The following is a 19,789-nucleotide window of genomic DNA, read 5'->3' as shown; positions in this document are numbered from 1 at the left end:
TCTCATACACCAAACTCCACCCAAAGGTTTAATTGCTCTGCAGCTCCTTAGAGAGTTCTATTCCCCATTGACCTGAGGCCTTATTCAGTATTGCCATCTTAAAACTGGAATCAGGAACTGAAGAACTAGAAGAGGCTTTTTGCAGCCACTCAGATTGCCATTGGACCAAATTGGTGTAAATGCTGAGGTATGTCAGGTGAGAATCTGGCCCATTAGCTTTAATTAGAGATGGGCCCAAGCAACAAAATTTAAATTTGGACAAGGATCTAAAGCACCCCCATAACCTGGGATCTAGGGTTTTGATTTGGGGTCATGTCTATATTCAGTATACTGTACTGTAACTGAAGCACTAAAAATAGATTAGTTTCTGAGCATTTAATCAAGGACCTATTCCTAGAATTGCAGAGAGCTAAAATGAAGGCAGTGGAATTCATAGTAATCAGCCTGATGGAAGAAGAAGGAACCTCACATCAGTTTAAACTGCAAACATGGTCAGCTAAACATATTTCAGTTTCAGCCAGATGTAGCTGCACCATGGACCAAAGATCTAGAATTGCATGAAACACTTGTGAGCTATCACAACAGTAAACTCAGAAGGCTGCAGTTAATGCACAAGGAATTACTGAGCGTGGTCTAATTCCAAAAGGACTAACTGTACTTGGCAAACTTTCAATCAGTTTGAAGAACACTGATCCCCCCAGGCTCAGAGGCTGTGGTCACTTTGTCCCATAACTCCTTCCAGGTTTACTGGAACACTCCATGGACGGATTGTACTGTAAACTGGCAGGCACAGCATGTCCTTTTAATGTTATGTCATGGTAGTCAGTCATATTTTTGAGTATTTATAGCTAATGCTCAGGCTTTCCCATCTGAGTGGGTCTCCTGAGATCCCAGGCCCTCTCGGTCATGATGCAGTTTCGATGTACGGATCTTCATTTCCTCTCCTAAACCTCTAGGTAACTATGATGCCGACAGACCAGCCACCAACTCATGCCAAGGCCCCCAGGCCTCACTGAACTAGGGTGACCAGATGTCCTGATTTTATAGGGACAGTCCTGATTTTTGGGTCTTTTTTTTATATAGACTCCTATTACCCCCACCCCCGTCCCGATTTTTCACACTTGCTGTCTGGTCACCCTACACTGAACACTGATAAAAGTGTGGGGGAGGGATAGCTCAGTGGTTTGAGCATTGGCCTGCTAAACCCAGGGTTGTGAGTTCAATCCTTGAGGGGGCCACTTGGGGATCTGGGGCAAAATCAGTACTTGGTCCTGCTAGTGAAGGCAGGGGGCTGGACTCGATGACCTTGCAAGGTCCCTTCCAGTTCTAGGAGATGGGATATCTCCATTAATTATTAATTATTATTATAGCTAGAAACCAGTCTGGCTCACCTGTGTGCTAGCATTGTTAGCATAGATGTTAATTTGCTAAGAATATGTTGAGTGTTTAGATTTGATGAAATGCTTGTAGGATGCTGCATATATTGATCTCACTTATAACATCTGTAGCCCATGGTATGAAGTTATATGGAGTGTTTGCTTTATAAAGCTCTGTAATTGTGTAGCTCACCAAACAGGAAAGAAGTGTTAACTAATGTAAAGTGCTGGTCATGCACACAAGAAGGCCAACTGAAACCCAATGAGCCATTGGGTGTGCGGGGATGGGAGCGCAATCTTCACTGCCGTTGACCTTTGATGTTTCACTAAACATCAAAGGACAACGGCAGTGAAGATTGCGCTCCCACCCCCGCACACCCATGAAAAGGAGGCAGGCACCAACACTTGCTGCATCTGTGAGAGCTCTGGGAGATGGGAATAAAAGTCCCTGACCAGACGGAACCGTATCACTGTGGAATTTGGAGAAGGCAATATTTCTAAGCATAAGCAAGGGATCCCCAAGCCACTCAGCTTGGGTTAGCTGTAAGGGACATATAGAGTTTGCATATTACAGCAGCTTCTATTGCCTTTTGAAACCTAAGATTGTAACTCATTTGTATGTGTATATATGTTTACCTGCTTTAACTTTGTAATTAACTCTCATTTCTTTTTCCTAGTTAACAAATCTTTAGTTGGTTTATTAGAGGATTGGCTACAGGTGCTGTCTTTGTGGAGAGAGATAAGGTACAACTGACCTGGGGTAAGTGACTGGGAGTAACCTGAATATTGTTGTCATTTTTGGTGTAACGGACCATCTATCACAAAGGCAAGTTTGCATAGGTGGCTAGAGAGACCCGAGTGCCAAAAGGGACTGTCTGTGACTCCATGTTAACAGCTGTTGTAGTGCTTGAGGAGTTCACACTTGATACTTCATTGGTGAAACCTAAATGTAGAACACACAACCAGTTTGGGGTTTGTACCCTGTTTCTTAACAGTCTGTGCTGAGCTTGGCACTCATGGTAATAAGCCACTCTAGTTAGCTTGACAGTAACATTACTGTAATGATTTTTCTAGCCCAATGGTGACTGTGTTCAGTGTTGGTTGAAGTGACCTTTGTGAACATGTACAGAGCAAAAATTCTCTCCTGAGACTTGAGATCGTGCTATGGCATTAAATATAGCTGTATGGATGTTGTGGGTCAGACTGGAGCTCAGGTTCTGAAGCCCAGGATGGGGGGTGGCATCCCTCACCATAGGCTTCAGAACCGAAGCTCCGCCTGAGCCGCAATTTAAAAGAGTTGTCTACACAGCTATTTTTACTGCAAGCCTCAGTCTGTCGATCTAGACTTGGAGGGTCACGACACCTGGCTGTGTAGACACACCCAGTGAGTACTCAGCACTTCTGAAAACTTAGTTAGGGGGTAAAAATTTCCAAAGCACCTAACTGACTCAGGAGCCTATGTCCCACTGAAAGGCTCCTAAGTAAGTTGGGCTCTTGGTGAATTTTACTCTAGGAGCCTAAATGTAAGCCTCTCTTTTTGAAAAGCATGGCCAACTGGCCCATGTGATTCTCTGCAGACTTCTCTCCCTCAACTTGTTACTCAGCCTCTTTAGAACAAGATGAAAGTTTCTCTACACTGATACTAGGGTGGTGAGAACAGTATAAAAACCTAGATATACCAATTGGTATCAGCTGGGGGACTATGCCAGCCACGTCTCTCTTTGCTTTGCACTGGGTTCTCTATTCTACCCCGTAACACAGGCAGCCCTCGAATACTCTCCTCCAGTGGGAATGTGACCTGTTCTTAGCACTGCTCACAATTGAGGTGCCGAGCCTCTTTTCTAAACCTCCCACCTATGGAGGCCTCAGGTGGGACAGAAACACAGAGCAGGTGCCGCTGTTTAAACAGCAGTTGAGTGGGTGCAGTTCCAGCTCCACCAGCAGGAATCTTGTTAGAGCAAGATAATGCAGTCACCCCTGGTATACATACTAGGAGGCTCCTGGGAGCTCTCTTGGTACACTTGGTATGAATCCTGTTGACTCAGCTCACCATAAAAGACACTCAGCAAGAACGAGCACCAGGAGAGGTGTCTGTCTCAGCTGCTGCCAAGCTCCTAGGGTGCTTCATTGTTTGCTTTATGCAACAGTCATAAAAAGCCTCAGTCTGTGAATATATAATTAGATATTTTACATCTTTTCTGCCTCTTTAATTTAGGATGAAACACAGTGAGACTTTCATGTAATAGAACAGGGAAGGAGAGGATTGTGCTTACAGACCACATTTAGCGCAAGATCATTCAGTGTAAACCCAGTGCATGTGCTTCAGAGGGCTCCATGCAAAAAGCAAGAGTTCTGAAACAGCACATGCTTAGCCCACTGGTCTGGAGCTATACGCCCTTGCTTCTGTCCTCTCAGGAGCTACACTCAGCATTGTTTCCAGGAGCACCCTGACCAGGTACTTTTCCTCTCAGAAGCTGCACCCAGAACCCATTCAGTTCCTGTTCTTCTCCAAACAGGATGGGTCATTCCAGAATGAATCACTTAATGCAAACACATTTGAAAAAAAAACCTATTAAGCGGAAGAGAAATAGAGAGAAACACTTAAAAGCCTTAGTGATAAATTTAGCTCTGTCTTCCTTAACCGGCTTCAATTTAAATGTAAGCCCTTGAAGATTTATACAGTACGTGGTGCTGTAGCGTCCAGTCAGAGACTTATTAGCACAAGTTTAGGATGGCTGCATTACTCACAAACATCAAAGCCACAAGAGAATGCGTTATGCAAATCATCCCAAACGAATGCTGAGACAACCTTTATCCCACTCTACCACATTGTGTGCATATACCACATTTTACAAATGAGCTAGTTTAGAAATATTTGAGAGAGGTATTTTTGTTAGACTGTTTTTTAACTCCCTCTGCAGATAAAGCTAAGGGGCTTTAATACCCCATGGGCAATTGTAGAGGGCTTGGAGGTAGAGGAAAAGGATAATTTTAGAAACCTGTAAAAATACCGTTGGTGGTGGTCTGCCTGTATTTGTACTTGTACAGCTCCCTGGCATGAACAATAGCTGGAGAACATAGAAGGATTCTCTGGATGGCATGTGGTGGCAGAGAGTGGTCAACTGACCATTATGAATGTCCTGGAAAATTAGGGTGAAATGCCCAATCCTCCTTACTTCACTCATCAGGTTTACCATCTGCTGCCTATCAGGGAGGCTAGATGAGTTTGGTTGATTGATAATCAGTCACAGAGCACACTCACTTGTAGAGCACCAGAACAAATCTGGCCTCAGTTTATGGTGACATTTAATGCCACCTAATTTGCCATCTAATGGCTACCCAGTGACCTCTCTGAAAGGAGCTGGTCTCAGCCCTAGAGGATAGTCCAGTTAAAAAAGCTCCTTTTCCAGGTGGCCAAACAGGTTTTGAACAAGCTAAATGGGCCTGTTTGTCTTCCACTGAATTGTTCAATGGAAGCCAAATGAACAATTCAAAAAGAACCTATGTGAATTTCCACTAGGGTATCCATTTTCTTGTGGACAGAAGCCAGCATTACAAAAGTGGACCAGTCAAATCATTGTTGGCAAACTCAGTAGGAAGGCAGAAGACCGAATGGACTTGGAAAGTGAATAACACTCTGTCTCCTAAAGCAGTGGTTCTCAACCAGGGGTACATGTACCCTTGGAGGTATGCAGAGGTCTTCCAGGGGATACATCAACTTATCTAGATATTTGCCTAGTTTTACAACAGGTGGCATAAAAAGCACTAGCGAAGTCAGTATAAACTAAAATTTCATACAGAAAATGACTTAATACTGCTCTATATACTATACACTGAATTGTAAGTACAATATTTATATTCCAATTGATTTATTGTATAATTATATGGTAAACATGAGAAAGTCAGCAAGTTTTCAGTAGTAATGTGCTGTGACACTTTTGTATTTTTATGTCTGATTTTGTAAGCAAGACAAATCAGACTCCTAAAAGGGGTACGATAGTCTGGAAAGATTGAGAACCACTGCCCTAGAGAAGATTCCTGAAGGTTCAAGGCACCTCGGCAATGTGGTGCAGACACGCCTGGACTGTTGCTGCTCATGCTATACTTACTTTGCGGGGATAGATAGAGGGCTGCAGTCACAAGAGCTGTTCATCTGCAAGAAGAAAAAGAAAAAAAAAAAGAGCTCAGAAATCCACATTCTAGCACAGATACATGTGGTATTATTTGCAACCTGTGTGGGATCCCCCTTCTGACCAGAATATGCTTAACTTGGAAATCCGGGGCTATCATTCAAGAGAGAGAATATCGGTTTTTATTTGGACTCCATAGCACACAGTGAATACGCTAGGGGGTGAATTTGGCACATTGCCTTGAAACCCTAACCCATATTTACTTTTACAGAGATTTTGCTTTTCCCAATACTCTCAGAGCTGCTGACTTTTTACATCTCTGTTGTAATTTGATCCTGTTCGTGCCTGTCATGTGACTGGCTCAATTTTTGTTATTTAAAGTACAAAAGACTAGTATTTTCCACTCTCTTGTACCTCTTATTAGATTAAAAAAAATAGAGTGGAGATCTTATCTTAACTAACCATTGCCACTCTGAAATGGGTAGTGAAGCACAGAGACTATATAACTTTTAGCTCCTCTCTGAAGGATCTATTCCAGGGGTTCCCAAACTTCATTGCATCACGGCCCCCTTCTGACAACAAAAATTACTACGCAACCCCAGGAGGGGAGACGGAAGCCTGAGCCTGTCCAAACCCCGCCACCCCTGGTGTGGGGGGCCAAAGCCTAAGCCCAAGAGCTTCAGCCCTAGGCATGGGACCTGTAACCTGAGCCCCGCCATCCCAGCAAATTTAAACCAGCCCTGGTGACCCCATTAAAACAGGGTCATGACCCACTTAGGGTCCCAACCCACAGTTTGAGAACTGCTGATCTATTATTCCACAGTAACTAACTCACACGTATTAGGCACTCATAGTGCCTACTATGCTGCTAGAGCGACACACAATTAATGAGGAGCAGAGCTACGAAATGAAAAATAAAAATGATCAAAATGTAAAATTTTCGGGGGGGGTTTTTTGGTTGATTTGTTTTCAGTTTTTTTGCAAGGGAAAAAATGGCATTTTTAACTTGGTCTAATAAGGACCTTCCCTTCTTATATCTATCAAAATGAACATTTTTATATTACTTTGGGGTTACATTTTTCAAAAGCAGTCAGTTTTGGTCTAACTTTGCTCCCATGGAAATGAAGGGGAGTTTTATCACTGATTTCACTGGGATTAGAGTTAAGCCAATGGTAAGTGCATTCAAAATCCCATTTTTAGCACACATCAGCCAGCAAGACTATTTTTATTAAACACATGATCTAAAGACAGACAAAGCAAAAAGTCTCCCATGTTGACACTGCCATCCTGTCAAGCTCACAGTTTATTCATACATATTGACATAATAAAGCAGCAGGAAAAGTTGGATGCAGGGGGAAGTTATTTCTGCACTCGTAGTGTTTCGGAATGTTGTGCAATTAACCACAACTTTAAAAAAAAAGAAAGTTATGCACAATTCTACGCTTTTCACTCCTTGGCTCTTTATACATGATGGGACTACCATAGGAAGAGTTAGGAATACAGTTCAACAAACTTAGTATAGCCTCTATTATCACCTGGATCAGTCTGTATCTCTTTGTGCGGACTCCAATCTGTGATGGCAACTGCTGAAGCTGAAGTGCTGTTAAGTGACTGGTCATTATCCCTAGCTCTGGGTCTCGCAGGCAAGCGCCCAGATACACAGCCCAGTGTCTGAGACCCTTCTTGGATAGTGGGACCCCGCAGCCCAGCTGCTAAGATCCTGGAACCAGTATCTCAGCCCTCCTCAGCCTCCAGTTGCTTAGGCATGTTCCTTCCAGTGTTCACCTGGCTATACGAGCTATATTTTTCTCAACTAATCCCTTCAGTAAAGCCAGGAAACACTAGGGTTACCATATTTCCACAAGCAAAAAAGAGGACACTGGGGACGGGGGGAAGAGCCCCGCTCTAGCCTCACCCCCATCCACTCCCTCCCACTTCCCACCCCGATTGCCCCCCTCAGAACTCCCAACCCCCCCGCTCCTTGTCCCCTGACTGCCCCCTCTCCACACCCCTGTCCCCCGACCCATCTAACCCCCCCTGCTCCCTGTCCCTGACTGTCCCTGACTGTCCCAACCCCTCTCCACACCCCTGCCCCCGACAGCCCCCCCAGAACCCCAAACCCATCTAACCCCCCCTGCTCCCTGTCCCTGACTGTCCCAACCCCTCTCCACACCCCTGCTCCCCTGACAGCCCTCCCCCCGCAACTCTCGACCCATCCAACCTCCCCCCACCTGTCCCCTGACCAGGGCCGGCTTTAAAGAGCCCAGGAATCGGGCTGCACTCCGGCCGGGGTTGCGGGGCTTGGGGCTGGCCGGAGGTGCTCAGCCGGTGTGCTCGACCGGAACCAGGGCCGGTGCTGCTGGGGCCCGGGCCGGAGCCGCTGGAGCCGGGACCGGTGCTGCTGGGGTCAGAGCTGGGCCGAAGCCGCCGGAGCCGGGGCTGGCACTGCTGGGGCCCGAGCCGGCGCTGCTGGGGCCCGAGCCAGGCTGGGGGTGCTTGGCTGGCGCCGAGCTGGCTCGCTCGGCCGGAACCGGGGCCAGAGCCATTGGGGCCAGAACCGGGGCCGGAGCCACTGGGCGCCGCTCGGCCCAGGCCAGAGGGAGCTGCTTGGTCAGGGCCGCGCCTCCCCGGAGCTCTCCTCCTCGCGCCCCCCCGCCCCAGCTTACCTGCTGCTGCCTCCCGCTTGCCCCTGCTTCTTTTCAGACTTCCCGGGAAGTAGGGGAGGGGGAGGAGCAGGTGGGCGGAGCGTTCAGGGGAGTGGAGGAGGGGGAAGACAGCTGCGGGGCCGGACAGCGTGGTAAGGCTGCAGGGGATGGGGGGAGCCGGGAAGGGGCCTTGGGTGCCCAGCGGCACTTGGCCGCCGCTTTTCTGTCTATAAATAGCTGACCGGGGGGAAATCCCAGACATTTTTAGATTTTTAAAAATCCCCCCCCGGACGGCTATTTATATACTGAAAAGCCGGACATGTCCGGGGAAATCTGGACATATGGTAGCCCTAGGAAACACAGGCTTAGCAAAGGAATTTCCTAAACACACACACTTTAGTCTTAGATTGCTCAGAAGAGTTACAGATCTGTAGAAAACAACACATTCTTGAATTTAATATCCTTGGTCTGATCTTTTGTGAGTCTTTGGGTTTGGTAGATCCTTTAATGGGGGGAGGGGCAAGGCCTTCCTGCCTTCACTTCCTCCAGCTAGGTCTTCTGTTTCTGGTGGTAAGATGGCTCGTTTTGCTGAGGAAGTATGCCTCTTCTCAGCTTCTGACACCTTTTCTGTCCTCATTCTTCTCTGGCCTTGCAGGGGATTTTCCATGCACCAACCCCACAATCCCACGACCAAACTTCTGGGAAGAGTCATTCAAAGTCAGCAGCCCTGCCAGTTGAAACCCCACTGCTCAGTACAGAAGAGTTGTTGACGTTGATGCTCTGGATTGCTCTGTCACCACTTTCCAGGCACAGTCTCTGCACTAGGGGTCAAGTTCCAACTACAGCATGAATGCTCAAAGTCCACTAAATATAACAGTCAAAATAGAGGCTGAAATACAACAGACATTCACAAAATAAAAATGAAATTCATAAGTTGACACAGACATAGCCCCTGGGCTGTCACAGCTCCATCTTATTAGCACATTAATGCCCCAGTTCAATCACTATGATGTTCAGCCTGATTCCTGTTTACATTAAGGCCCTTTTACGCTGCTCTGGCAATGCAAAGGTTGCACCGTAAAGTGGGTACAAATTTAATTTGTGACCTGACAGAGGGGTGTGATGCAGCCTTAATGCAAATGAGAATCAGCCCCAGGTTACTTTATGTGCTCTTAATGGAGACATACATCTGATTTCTCTCTCTAACATACCATTAGATTCTGAATGACTCAAGCAGCAAGTGTAAGATGGACATTTGGCATCCCACACCAGACAAACAGGGCCATTTGTCATGTGATTCATAGATTCCAGCCTCAGCCATTTAAAATGCGCTATAGACCACTCACTAGCTCCTGGTTCACTACAATGTCCCAGCATGCACCATGTTAAATAACCATGGAGCCTTGCTGGTGACAGCCTACCGGGACTCAGGAAATGGGGTATTCTCATGTGATTGGTTGTTTTTAAGATTGTTTGATATTCTTAGAGATACAACACAGGAAACATAAGAGACCATTAAATACAACAAGCAAAACACCGCTAAGTACAGCCCCTATGGGTTGTTCTCTGCTCTTGTGGTAGGTGTGATGTCACAGGATGGGGCAGGGTCTGATATGTTCCAGCCAGACCTCCCAACAAGATGTCAATAATCACTAGCAGACACAAGTGTAAAAAGAAAGAGCATCCACATTTTGAGGAATTATGCAGATAACATAGCAGCAGCCCTCCAAATTCTTCCTTACAGAGAATCTATCAGAACTGGTCCAGCAAACAAGGTGGTCACTAATCACTTATTAGTGATTTTCATTCCAACAGCCAACCTCCTTTAAACCCATTCTAGAAGCAACACGTTCAACCCAGAATTGTGAGAAATTGTGAGCAAGGGGTGAGAGGCAACAGATCAATCTGTGACAGTACACATTTCAGGTTCAATGGTTACAGTCTGGCAATGTTATAAGCAGTTGGAAAAAGTGATCATAGTGGGAAGTGTTAGGCAACCTCAGTAACAGGCATTGCTACATGTGCACATTATAATAAATATTAGAAAAAATATTGCTGATATACATATTTAGATAAAAAATTGGTTTTATTTTATTGTGTTCTTCTCCCCCACACCTCTTAGATTGGAAACTCTTCAGGGCAGAGCCAATGTCTTCATATGTCTTTGTGCACAAAGGGATCAGGGCCTCTAGGCTCTCCTCTAATGTAAATATTAAATAATAACAACAGACCATTGTCTCACATGGAAATCCAGAATTAATAAATGGGTAAGAAAGATAACCTAGTGCAGACTGGAGAAGTGGCAGTAGCAATAGCCCAACTTCTGCTATGGCTCAAGAAGTAGAGCCAGAATGGGGACTCGAAAGGTAGTGTAAAAGAGAAGGGCAGATAGTAAACATATGAGGGAAATGGTGGGGTTGGGTGCAGAACAGAGAATTGGAAACTTGATCACATTTGGCTGTGAAGAAATGTGTCCAGTGAGGCCCTCATCTGGCAGTGAGCTACAAAAGGCTGCATTGTGTTGTCTACACAGCGAAGATCTGAGTGGGGGATGATACCTGCCATGGGTGAAATTCTGGCCTCTTGAAATAAATGGAAAAACTCCCACTGATTTCAATGGTGGCTAGGATTTCACTCCATGTACATTGGCAGCACGGGAAGGGTTAAAGACAGAGTGGCAGCCCTGACTCTATTTCCTGACTTGTGGGGTTTATCTCAGAAGCTTACATTGTTTTCGTTGACTTCTGCTGTGCCTGATCTCCTCTCCATTGCCAGGCACCGCCCTCAGCTCCAAACCCAGACCCTTCCTGGTCTCCACCGCCACGTCCCCCCCTTCCACTGTGCATCTATTTGTCAGTATAATTTTAGTGCAGTGAGAAGCCTGTGATCCTAGCTTCACTTGCCCTAAGATATTAAAAGGAAATCTGGTCATTTTTGGGACATGCCTGTTGCCAGCAGGGGCATCCATCCTCATCACAGGTCTCCTAACACCAATCACCAGTGTGCCTCTGCGGTAAGACAGCTTCTCCAGTCAGTCCTTTGGCGAGCCAGACACAGGGGTAAGAGGACACTCAGGGTCAAATCCAGTGCAAGTATCTTGTCTGGGCACTGGGACTCTCTGCTGGGGATGGTGGTTGTCAGGTTTCCTCCAATCCATGAGAAGAGCAGGGTAACCTTAGTGGGCCTAGCACCCCTTACTCAGTTCATTTTGTCAGCTCACCCCCCCACCCCCTTGGTCTATTCTGTCCACCTCTTGAGTCCAATCAGACACCCTATGCTGTGAGCGTTCCGGGGATCCTGATTGAACTGATTCTGCTACCAACCATCCCTCCACATCAAGCAAGCTATGGGCAGAATCTGCCCCTCCAGGCCAGACTCTGCTCCTAGCCATGGTGGAATCTGGCCCTCTGTTGTGAGCAAAAGGTGAAATGACTAAAGGATAGCATCATGTCACTTGATGCTGAGCCAAGCTAAAGGGATTGGGTTTGGATGTTGCTGTGTTCCCTCCCCTGCAGGAGCAATAAAAGGGGTATTTATAACCTGTTGTGGCTGGCTCATCTTTCAGGAAAGGCTGCAAGATCCAGTCCGCTAGTCCTTTGAGTTCTGCAAGGAAGGAGAGACAGGAGGAGAGGCACAAAGCGTCTCGTGCCTTCCTGATGATGGCAGAGCTCCTTTTCAGCCATAACCTTTTCTCCAGGACAGCAGGGTGCCTGGCTCTCTGCAAGCAATCACACTGTAGTGATCTCCCTCTGAAAGTGGCCTCAGCTGCTAGGGCTGACAGAGGTGACATTCAGCAAATGCAAAGGGTATTAGAATGATAGAATGGAAAGAGGGGTTCTCTCAAATCAATGTGCATTCAAATCTGGCTTCTCATGTCCTGTCTATCAGTGGTTGCCCAGCACCACCTGGGGGGACAGCCTCTCCTGGGTGAAGAGAGGAATTCTCTCTTTGGGGTTACTCAACACAGGGCTTCCCCTTGACTGTTCTACAAGTAAAGCTCCAACTGAGACTAGGAGAGTGTCATACTCTCTCAAGGCGTGAGAAGGAGAGGAATTTAGTCTTACCTTCATAGGCTAGGGTGTTGTCTCATGCCACATCCTGAGGGGGTAAGACTGCACTTGTGTGTGGGAAAACTCATTTGTTGATTTTAAAAACCTCCTTATTTCTTTCAACATGAACATCTTGGCTAGTTACCAAATAGCTCCCAGTTTCCTTTTATTGGAGAAAACTGACCAGGTAGCTCCAGGAACACCTATTCTTCCAACAGCTTGGGGGTGAGGGCTGACACCATGCCATCATGTCGCTGGGACAGCTCTGGTGAACGTGGTCCTGTAATTGATTGTGTTGCCACTTGCCTGCATTAGCCTACTCTGCACTGAGCATCTGAGGAACCCTGGGCACCACAAAGGAGAAGTTACCATTTTTGTGACTATTTCATCAACCTAAAGTGGGAAAACAAAGCCATACAAGAACGTGTTAATAGGAGATCTAGCTAAGCCCATTGCTCTGTCTCAGATGAAGTCTGGTCCTGCGGCTAAAGCACACAATCAGTAGCCAGAAGATGCGAGTTTTATTCCTGGCTCTGACATTGACTTTGGATAAGACACTTGAGATATTTTCCAAGTAGCTATGATTTGGGGGAATTGTTGTGTTTGGTGCCCAATCTGAGCTCTACTGAGCATGAGTTACAGGATTGCTGAGCATGGGCAACTTCCACTGACTTCAAGTAGTAGCAGACTTGTAATTGTGGAAGCTCAGCACGCGTGAAAAGCAGCTGCATGGTGCTCAGGCACTCTGCAGGAACTTATGCGCAAAAGTGGGCACGGGGCTTAGGAAAAATAAAAAGGGAATGATATTTTTTCTTAAAGCTCACTTAAAGTTTCCTCTCAAAGTACTGCCTATTGGCTGGATCCTGCGCACCACTGAAATCGAGTGTTGCCAATTACTTAAATGGAAGCAGGGTCAGGTTTTCAGAGCAAACATACATTCTGACCTTTGTGGATTACTCTGAAGCCGTTTCTAAACCTTTATAAGGAGTGAGTACAGAAGCGGAAACATCAGCTAAGTGCAAACTAAAAAACAACAACACTCAATACACTGGAAGGGCAAAGAGTGGCATATACATAGCCAAAGACAACCGACACTAACACAACAGACAAGTGGAGCAGGTGCCATACTAATGACTCTGTGCCTGCTTCTCCATTGCACAGATGTAAAGAACTGCCCAAGGGGCAGGGCAAAGGGGATGTGAAAAATAACCATTCTGATTGGGTGTAAATAGCTACACGAAGTGTAGGACAACTGAGAATTGGGCCTTCTGTCTTCACCATTGCTATTTGCTGGGCTACTGAAGCAGGTGCCAGGAGGATACGTAAGGGTTTGTCTACATACAGAAGTTCAACAATTTAACTAACAGAGTTTACAATCCAATTTGGTTGAATCTGTACTTCAATATAAGACACTCAAACTGGTTTAACTTAAGCTGTCAGAGAGAGTAGAGCAGCAAAGGAAGAGAAAGAAATAGAAAGGTTAAGTGGATAGAGCGCTAAAGAAGTGTGATTTCGCTACTCCTTGGTAGACGCTGTACCGACTACATTGTGAAAGTTTGTAGAAGCTCTTAGGAGAGAGAGAATTCCTCTAGGTTACTTTTTCTTACCTATGAGGAAAATGTTCTCTATTCGAAGTATTGAGTAGATTCTCTGCTCCCATTCACTTAAAGAGAGGATCTTGATCTTTCCTATGGCATGTAAACTCACTGCTGCTCAGGCAGGTTTTCTAAACTACACTGGAACGGGGTAATAGGCACCATTTGGCCAAGTGGATGAGGGGGCAGTATCTTCTGATACAGAGGCAAACAAAATTAAATAATTCTGAAAGAGAGCAAACTGTTAGCACCTTTCAAATGAAGCTAAAATGAAATCCCTGCTACCGAAGGATTACAGATCCAGGCCCACCACACATGAATCTCATCTGTGAACGTCTTGCAAGCAGACAGAAATGCACCCAGTCTCCATATCTTGGCATCTTGGTATCTAGAATGCTTAGACTACAAAGGTGAGATAATGTTGTGGGAATTATTCTCTCTTGACAAATTCAGAGCTGTTAGAGTTGACAGTCTCCAGCTGGTGAGGAACACTCCTTGTCTTTCAGTAACTGTTAATACTGCTGGTGACAGGGCTGTGAGATGCAGGGCTGTGACGACTGCTCTCAATAGGCTGTGCTCATTGGCTCCTTGCTCATCTTTGTGTGCGTAAAATGAGACTTAGGCTTCAGTTCTGTGTCTTTCCCTTTACAGTATGCAGAAGAGGGCACTGGGGAGATCACAGAGAAACACGGGAGAATGTTTCTAAAAGCCTGACAGCTGGAGAGGGTACTACAAAGAGGCAGCCAGCAGGGGCAAGCAATGCTCTGGAAGGTACCGGAGCTCCTCACCAATGTCTAGCTTCCCCACGTCACTCATGCACAACCACAGTAATATGATGGAGGGGAAAGAATTGTAGAGAAACCAAAGGATCAAATCGATATCTGCCTTGAGAGTGAACTTCACTCCAACAGGGAGAAGTGCTCCAAGGTCTCTGGGCCCTAAAGTGTGTGCTTCCTGGGAGTGGGGGTAAGGGAGATGGACCTTTGGTTGAAGAGGAGAGCAGTTTGTTAACTGGCGGAGCCTCTATCAGATCATGCTGGGCTCAGCCCCCAGGATTCCCTCCCAATGAAATTTCTGCTTCTAATAGAAAGAGCTTTTGAAAACATGGAGACAGTATGACTCAGGGAGGTGGCAAAAAGCAAGACTGACCAGGCCAGATTACCCTTCCCCCTGAAAAGTTATTACCAGAATTCTTGGGTTCCACCCAAGCCTCCTGGGAGGTGTGGAATTTTTCCTAGTCACTTTATCCCTTAGCATCTCTCCCTCTGGCTTGTATCAACCATTAATGGCAACTTTTAAGCTGCTTTGCTTATGCAATTTGTCTTATGGCCAAGCCAGCATCAGGCATGAGACCAAATACCTTGTGTCTGCTCATGAGTCACAGAGAAAGCACGCAAGGAAGTGAAAATTAAGCAGAGCTGCATAATGGACATTTTAGCAGGAACCAAGAGAAAAGCAGATTGTTGCCAGATGAGCAACTTTTTTCTCCAGCCTCCCTTGAGATGCTCCTGACACCCTCTGGGTCAACTCTTGGTTGCCCATCCCTTTACAATCTTCGGGGTCAGAATCCCACCCACCCATCAAGAGGCTCCTCCTGTGAGGTGCTGAGCATCCTCAACTCCAGTTGACTTCAATGGGAGATGAGAGGCACTCAGCACTCTGCAGTATTTTGTACTAGATACTTGGAGGGAACGGGCAGCAAAGTATTTGTCCTGGACACTAAAATTTGTCATGGGGAACTGAGGCAGCCACCTGCTCCATATACTGTTTCTTCCTCCACTCCCCATGTTCTTCTCCCAGTCACATATGGGGACAGTGCTTCCTTCTTGCAACCCGTCTATTTCTGAGCTAATTCTGTCTCCTAACAAATTTGTCTGCATTCTCAAAAACACCTCTTTACCTTTTTGTACTGGGAGCTAGTTTTTCTGGCTTGGCTGTTCACATTACCCTTCCATTTTCTGTCATCTAAAGGTTCAGATTATCCTACAGGAGAAGGTTTGTGGCACTCAAAGCTCCACCCAGGAACCCCCATATTCAACACTGTCATATAATTATGATGTTTTGTATGCAGTATGTCTTGTGAGGTATCATTTTAAAAGTCTTGATTTGTTGAACATTAATATCCTGTTGGATTGTATGTGCTATCATTGTATGTGAGGTTAAAATATTGCTGCATATGTTACTGAAATATGTTGAGGTTGGGAACAGCCACATCCAGCCTTTCAGGTACAACAATAGAGTAGCCAGATGTGCTGATGGCCCATTAAAGAGAATCCACTATCCCAGGAACTGTCTACAATGGAAACTTCTCAGGGAGAGCACGTAGACAATGGAGACTGCTTGACCTCATAGCAAAACATCTTTCCAACAAACTGGAAGAAATTATAAAGAGGGGAAACGACATCATGACTTGGCCTCACTCCCCCCACAACACCTAGAAACACATCTGGAGGACAAAGACTGAACTGGAGAGGGTGGTCCCGGGCTGGAAGGCAGTTCCAGCCTGTGTATTGAAGATCAATGACCTGTTTGTACCATCTATCAGGGTGACACACTGCTTGATTCAAATCCTGTTTAGTTTATAGAACTCAGACTGTGGATTTACTTTTATTTTTTAGGTAACCAACTTGGATTTCTATGCTTACTACCTATAATCAGTTAAAATCTAACTTTCTGTAGTTAGTAAATCTGTTATATTTTACCTAAAACAGTGTCTTTTGGTTGAAGTGCAAAGGCTAGTGTGTGTCCACTCTACATCGAAGGAGGGGCAGACTGGGTAATGAACTTACACTGGTCAGGCTTCTGACCAGTGCAAAACAGTACAGTTCTGGGGTGCAAGACTGTGGAGAAGTGCCTGGAGCCTCTCTATTGTTGGTTCATGAGTGGCTGGGAGAAGCATGCATGTAACTCAGTTGGGTGTGTCCCTGCCTGTGGCTGGCTGTGAAAGTGCAGCACCTGTCAGAGATTTGTAGCTTGGCAACAGCATCACAGTGTGAGAGGCAGCCCAGATTGGTGGGACAGAGGGCTCGGTGGCGACACAGTCCAAGTTGCACGCCAGGAACCCCGTCACAGTGTTCCTAAACCCAAGCTGAGGTAGAACATTGTGCAGAAAGAAAACTTCAAGGAACAATTTTTTCAATTGCCCACAAACCCCAAAACCTCCCCAGATGATTCTTTCAGCCAAGCTTCTGCTTTCAGCCAACGTGTGGGTTTTTGTGAAGGGCTTAGCCTCTCTTCTCAGGAATCTCTAACACATGCTCTTTTACATCCTCACTTTCCCCTTTTATCATCATACTTTGTTTCACTACAGGAGATTGCCACTGAGGAATGGTGAAAATCGGGCAAACTGCAAAAAGTTTCAGAGTAACAGCCGTGTTAGTCTGTATCCGCAAAAAGAAGAACAGGAGTACTTGTGGCACCTTAGAGACTAACAAATTTATTAGAACATAAGCTTTCGTGGACTACAGCCCACTTCTTCGGATGCATATAGAATACAGAAAAACTTCAAAAACAGACTCCAAAGAGAGACTGCTGAGCTAGAATTGATATGCAAACTAGACACAATCAACTCCGGTTTGAATAAGGACTGGGAATGGCTGAGCCATTACAAACATTGACTCTATCTCCCTGTGACATTGTGCAGTCTATATGGTTTTATAAAAACTTGATAATAAGTCAATATAATGTAACTGAGCTGGTTTTAGAGAAAATACGGTAATAAGTGAATGTAACGTAACTGGGATATGCTTCATGCAAAAGGTCTCTTGTAAGGTATCATTACAAAGCTTATAATCTACTGAGTATGATCATCTGATTTGTATAAATGTACCACTCTTGTATCTAAAACTAGAAATATAAAATGTAACTCTGAGGGCCTATTGTAATTGTGTAAAGTGTGGACCATTAATGATGGTTTGGAATCTTGATGACTCCCATTGTCTGCAGATGGCTGTATTTACCTGTGAGTCTTCCTGTATATGTGTGTGCTGGCAAGTGAGTAATGAAGTCTTGCAGTGACATGTGATCATGTCACCTGAACTGGAATCCATCTTTAACCTGGTGCTTTTCCAGTGAGGGGGGGTGGAAACCCAGAGAGACAAAGAGTTCCCGCCTTATGCAAAAGATATATAAAGGGGGGAAGAGAAGAGAGAGGGAGAGGAGCCATCATGAAGAATCCCCTAGCTACCACCTGAGCTGCAACAAGAGCTGTACCGGGGGAAAGGATTGTGCCCAGGCCTGGAAGATGTCCAGCCTGAGAAAAACTTACTGAAGCATCTCTGAGGGTGAGATTATCTGTATTCAGTTTGATTAGGCATAGATTTGCGCATTTTATTTTATTTTGCTTGGTGACTTACTTTGTTCTGTCTGTTACTACTTTGAACCACTTAAATCCTACTGTCTGTATTTAATAAAATCACTTTCTATTTAGTAATTCACTCAGAGTATGTATTAATACCTGGGGGAGCAAACAACTGTGCATCTCTCTCTATCAGTGTTATAGAGGGCGAACAATTTATGAGTTTGCCCTGCATAAGCTTTATGCAGGGTAAAACGGATTTATCTGGGTTTAGACCCCATTGGGAGTTGGGCATCTGAGTGCTAAAGACATCAAAAACAGACTCCAAAGAGAGACTGCTGAGCTAGAATTGATATGCAAACTAGACACAATCAACTCCGGTTTGAATAAGGACTGGGAATGGCTGAGCCATTACAAACATTGACTCTATCTCCCCTTGTAAGTATTCTCACACTTCTTATCAAACTGTCTGTACTGGGCTAGCTTGATTATCACTTCAAAAGTTTTTTTTCTCTTAATTAATTGGCCTCTCAGAGTTGGTAAGACAACTCCCACCTGTTTATGCTCTCTGTATGTGTGTATATATATCTCCTCAATATATGTTCCATTCTATATGCATCCGAAGAAGTGGGCTGTAGTCCACGAAAGCTTATGCTCTAATAAATTTGTTAGTCTCTAAGGCCTTGGCTACACTTACCAGGTAGTTCGACGGCTGGAAATCGAAGTTCTGGGTTCGACTTATCGCGTCTAGTCTGGACGCGATAAGTCGAACCCGGAAGTGCTCGCCGTCGACTGCGGTACTCCAGCTCGGCGAGAGGAGTACCGCGGAGTCGACGGGGGAGCCTGCCTGCCGCGTGTGGACCAAGGTAAGTTCGAACTAAGGTACTTCGACTTCAGCTACGTTATTCACGTAGCTGAAGTTGCGTACCTTAGTTCGAATTGGGGGGGGTAGTGTAGACCAAGCCTAAGGTGCCACAAGTACTCCTGTTCTTCTTTTTGCAAAAAGTTTGAAGATTCCACTGGAACCCCAAGTGTGGGTGTTTAGCTGAACCACATCTAGGCATCTTAGGTCTGCAATCGCACGCCAACAGGCTCTCGTAACATTCCCAGCCCCTCTAATTTTGCTCCCAGCATTTATAGTACACCACCTTTCATCCACAGATTTCAAAATGCTTCACAAAGGTGGGTAAGTATCAGTCTCCTAAACCATTATAGATGGGGAAATGGGGGCACAGAGAGGTAGAGTGACATTCCCAATGTCACGCTGCAGATCAGCACCAGAACAGAACAGAAACCAGGGGTGAATCCTGGCCCCATTGAAGTCAGTGATGTAAGAGCATGTATGGGGGTGGAGGGTGTCAATCTATCACAGTGACAAAATTCCCATTGACTACATTGGAGCCAGAGTTTTACCCCAGGTTTCCTGAATTTCAGTCCCATGTCCTCTGCACTTAACCTCCGAGAATTGGTTTTCTACTGATGTTTGAAACTTCTGCTTTTAGCCAAAACCCAAAGAAAAATGGTGCAATAAACAAACACATACCTACAGTGGATGCTGCTTAACAGCAGTCCTAATATTAGCAACTTTTACCAGGAACTTATCTAATGTTAATGGGATTCACAAAGATTTTTTGGAAGAAAGGTCCCAGCAGGAGGCAGGTTTGTGGGGCTGCCACCAGGACAAGAAATGCTAGGAC

At 45.5% G+C, this 19,789-nt stretch overlaps 1 long non-coding RNA gene across 1 annotated transcript; it reads left to right on the top strand.

Moving 5' to 3' along the window:
- Positions 1-882: 882 nt before the first annotated feature.
- Positions 883-18,223, top strand: LOC128841290 (uncharacterized). The gene is made up of 3 exons (XR_008445793.1): positions 883-956; positions 2,054-2,136; positions 17,106-18,223. It is a non-coding gene; the product is annotated as an uncharacterized LOC128841290 (long non-coding RNA).
- Positions 18,224-19,789: the final 1,566 nt, after the last annotated feature.

The sequence above is a fragment of the Malaclemys terrapin genome, chromosome 7, assembly GCF_027887155.1.
Source record: "Malaclemys terrapin pileata isolate rMalTer1 chromosome 7, rMalTer1.hap1, whole genome shotgun sequence".
NCBI lineage: Eukaryota > Metazoa > Chordata > Testudines > Emydidae > Malaclemys > Malaclemys terrapin.
The sequence above is the reverse complement of the archived record's forward strand: the minus strand, read 5'-3'. Positions and strand labels throughout refer to the sequence as shown.